The sequence below is a fragment of the Gavialis gangeticus genome, unplaced genomic scaffold (assembly GCF_001723915.1).
Source record: "Gavialis gangeticus isolate Ggan-Ray unplaced genomic scaffold, GavGan_comp1, whole genome shotgun sequence".
Lineage (NCBI taxonomy): Eukaryota > Metazoa > Chordata > Crocodylia > Gavialidae > Gavialis > Gavialis gangeticus.
In genome coordinates this window covers 47002047-47006205 of record NW_017729027.1, presented here as the reverse complement: position 1 = coordinate 47006205, position 4159 = coordinate 47002047, and the positions used below count along the sequence as shown (strand labels likewise).

At 53.5% G+C, this 4159-nt stretch overlaps 1 protein-coding gene across 3 annotated transcripts in view; it reads left to right on the top strand.

The window, feature by feature from the left end:
• FBXO25 (F-box protein 25) overlaps window positions 1-4159 on the top strand; it is a 79455-nt gene that overhangs the window by 44378 nt on the left and 30918 nt on the right. The window lies entirely within an intron of this gene.

Below are 4159 nucleotides of genomic sequence, written 5' to 3'. Positions count from 1 at the left end.
AGGTTAGAGAAGTGGGCAGATCTGAACAGGATGCGGTTCAACAAGGACAAGTGCGGAGTGCTGCACCTGGGGAGAGGGAACCAGCAGTATGGTTATAGGTTAGGGGCTGCTCCTCTTGGCAGCATAGAGGCAGAGAGGGATCTTGGAGTCTTGATTGACTCCAGGATGAATATGGTTCGCCAATGCAACGAAGCAATAGGCAGAACCAACCGCACCCTGTTGTGCATTAACAGGGGCATCACTAACAGGTCCAGAGAGGTCTTGCTCCCCCTCTATGCAGCGGTGGTCAGGCCGCAGCTGGAGTACTGTGTCCAGTTTTGGGCGCTGCACTTCAAGAAGGATGTGGAGAACCTGGAGAGGGTCCAGAGGAGGCCACTCATATGGTTGAGGGCCTCCGTGGCCAGCCCTATGAGAAGAGGCTGAGGGACCTGAATCTCTTCAGTCTACGCAAGAGGAGACTGAGGGAGAATCTTGTGGCTGCCTACAACCTTATCAGGGGCCACCAGCAGGGACTCGGGGAAAGTCTGTTCACCAGGGCCCCCCTTGGAGTCACCAGGAACAATGGCCACAAGCTGAGGGAGGATAGGTTTAGGTTAGATATTAGGAAGAACTACTTCACTGTAAGGGTGGCCAGAGCTTGAAATAGGCTTCCCAGAGAGGTGGTGCTCTCATCTTCCCTGGAAATCTTCAAGAGGAGACTGGATAGGCACCTGGCTAGGGTCTTATGACCCCTGCCACCCCCAGTGCTCCTTCCTGCCCATGCCAGGGGGTCGGACTAGATGATCTGTCTAGGTCCCTTCCGACTCATTGATTCTATGATTCTACTAGCTATTAGCACACCACACTTGCATGGGGGACCATCTTAAAGCATAGCCATGTGGTTCAAGCACAGACCCAAACCACAACTCTTGGGGGTGGCAAACCACAACTCTTGGGGGGTGGGAGGAGGGAAAGGGGGCGACTGTGACTTACCACTCACCAAGCCAGTGAGGATGCACTGGAAATGCTCTGGCACCTTGCCTATAAACCTGCCCTCCCCATCATTGCTTTATTTCTCCTTACCCAACTCAAATAGTGGGCTACCACTTACCATTACCAGAAGCAGTTGTCCTGTCATGGTCTGGGTCTTCTGGGGTATCAGGTCTCTTTTGGGAGAGGGCTAGCTAGAATGCTGAAAATGGAGGGATAGCAAAAAACTGGTGTATACCTAAACCCAGTGTCCATTTAAGAGTTTGCAAGGCTTGACAGAATGGCCAGCAGGTCTGTGATATGGCTGATAGTAGAGGTACACTGATATGTCGGTCTATATCAGATCAGCACTGATAAAAGGAAAATTGACATTATCAGTAATTGGCTTTTTTTTGGCCAGCCGGCGTAGCCAATTGATGTCACCAATAAATGCTGCGCACAGCCGCAGCATGTACATGGCCAGGAATGCAGCCCGGCAGCTTGGAGAGCAGCATCTGGCTGTTAAGTCTGTAGGGGGGAAGGGGAATGGGGCCCGGGGGGAGATTGAGGCCCCTCTGAGGGAGTGGGGAAGGAGCTGCCCAGCTAGGGCAGGTGAAGGGACAGAGCTGCAGGCAGCTTATGGAGGGGGGGAAGGAGGGGGGAAGCTCCCCGCCTCTGTGCACACCTCTGGGGGGAGACACGAGGGGCATGTGCCTCCTGGATTTGTGCGCAGGGTGAGGGCAAGTTGCCCCTTGCGGGCTTGGGGCCAGAAGCTGCACCAGCCTCTTCCTGGTGAGGGGCTGCACTTGGGCTGGGCGGGGATTGCATTGGGGGGGGGCTACAGGGTGGGCTACAAGCACCCCCAAATTTGCTGTAGCCCCCCTCCCAGCACTGACACCACCTGCCCTTCTACGAGCACAGCCCTGGCGCAGTCAATCTGCAGGGAAGAGGCTGGTGCAGTCCCTGGTGTCGGTTCCACAGCGAGCAGCCTGCCCTTGCTTTGCACACAAATCTGGGTGGGACACATGTCCCCCATCTCTCCCCCAGGATTGTGTGCAGTGGTGGGGAGCTGCCCACCCCCCGCAACAAGCTGCTTGTGGCTCTGTCCCTATCCTGCCCCAGCTGGGCAGCACCTAACCCTGCCCCACTTTCTCCCTCACTGTGTGGGCCTCAAACTGCACCCTTCCCCATGCCCCTTCCCCCCGACAGACTTTCTGCTGTCTAAGCTGCCAGGCTGCATCTCAGCTATCAGATAGGTATTGGCCAATATGGCTAGTTAATAATTGGTCATAGGTATCGGCCAAAAAAATATTTTTTGATACACCCCTAGTTCATAGCCCAGGTTGCTCTGCTGGCCTGGTAGGGTTGCAGGTCTTCAACCAGAGTCCTCATCACTCTCCTGGGTGGTAGAAGCTGGTATTTTTTGGATGCCACGTTTTAGATGTGACTGTGTCAGACCACAAAGATGTGGGTCAATTACCCATAATGGGTGTGTGACCTTGCCTGCATCCTGCACCTTCCATCCCATATCGTCACAAACTGCTGCCTCAGTACTTAGCACTTGGACTGGCATCTGTTACCTCTTCTCTGGCTCATTTGCTGCTACACTTGTTTATGAGCCTGCACTCAAGATTCAGGGGCTGCGGTAGAGGGAGGATGGATGGGTATGTGAAGGTATGGAGGTCTGAATTAACCGTGGTGGAGGATAGCTGTGTCCAGTGACCTCCCAGATAGCTAGATGGTGAGGTAGATGGAGTTTCTTAGTAGCTGGTGGTGTTTGAGTTTGATTCTGTGTATGCAGGCTCTGATGCTGATCTTGGGTGGGTGGGTGGCGAGTATGAAATGTCTAGCCAGTCACTGTATATGGCAGTTAATAGGTGGGGCAGCCCACTGGGGCCTGTAACCTCTGAGCAGTTTTGAGTTCTGCAGTTCAGGTGGGGCTGGGATTGGAGCTCAAGTGGTACATCATGGGCTGCCTGGAGAACTGACCAGCCTGGGTCTTCCATAATAAAATCATGGGACAACTGTTCAGATATCCTTCAAGAAGTGCAAGACAAACTGTTAGTACTTCCGCAAACCTTTTTGGGACATCTTTTTTCCAGAGCAAGGGCAACATCTGTTCATAGCTTCACAGTTATAGTTTCTGTTAGGGAACAGCGGCCACAAGGTCACGGTGGGCCGAGGGTTTTGTACAGAACAGGCGGGATTAGTGGCTAGGAGTCTGAGCGGTGCGGGAGACACGGTGCGATTTCAAAACACGTGTATTTTATTTACTTACACTACTGGAGCGTAGGTAGAGAAGCTTACTTCGGTTACAGTTAGATAATGAACAACAAAGGGGTCTGTTGGCCCACAGGGTTCTCGAGCTGAGCCCTTGCTACCTAGCCCGGAGGCTAGGGGTGGCTGCCCAACTCGATAGTCCCGGGACTGGTCAACAGCTCATCAGTTGGGATATGAACAACAGAACTGTAACAACGAATGGTGTGATGCCAGTCCAAATGGATGAAACGGGTGGTCGATGAGATGCTGAAGTCGATGTGGAGGTCGGAGTTACAATGTCGTGGCCAGTGGTCGAGATGCGGGATTGTGGTCGAGGTCGAAGCCAGAAATTAGTTCGTTAGCCAGAGATCAATACGGAATAATCAGATCAAGACGAATCGAATAAATCGCAAAATCGTAGCTGTGAGGAGACCAGTTGGCCCAAAGCCCTCCTGAGGAGCAGTCCCTGCAGCCGCAGCCTCTGCTCTCAGGACCGGTTCGATCTCTTCCTGCGGGACAGTCTCTGCTAAGGCAGTATCTGTTCGCAGGTTGAGCGTGGTCTCCCCCCTGAGGAGCAGTCCCTGTGAATAGCAGCCTCTGCTCTCAGGGTTGAATCTCTCCCTGTGAGACAGTCTCTGCTAAGGCAGTATCTGTTCGCAGGTCGAGCGTGGTCTCCCTCCTGAGGAGCAGTCCCTGCAAATAGCAGCTTCTGCTCTCAGGGTTCGGACAGGAGACCATTGGACTTAAAGCCCTCCTGAGGAGCAGTCCCTGTCAGTACAGCCTCTGCTCTCCAGACGATTCTTCCCTGTCAGCACCGCTGTCAGCACCCCCCAAAACTCGCTCTCATTCTCTCTTTCGCTAACTCTCCCCCCTGAGGAGGGGCCCCCAAGTCTTTATGACAACCGGGTAGCCAATCAGGTTGTCTTCTCTAAAGAAATTTCTAGTCCGATTA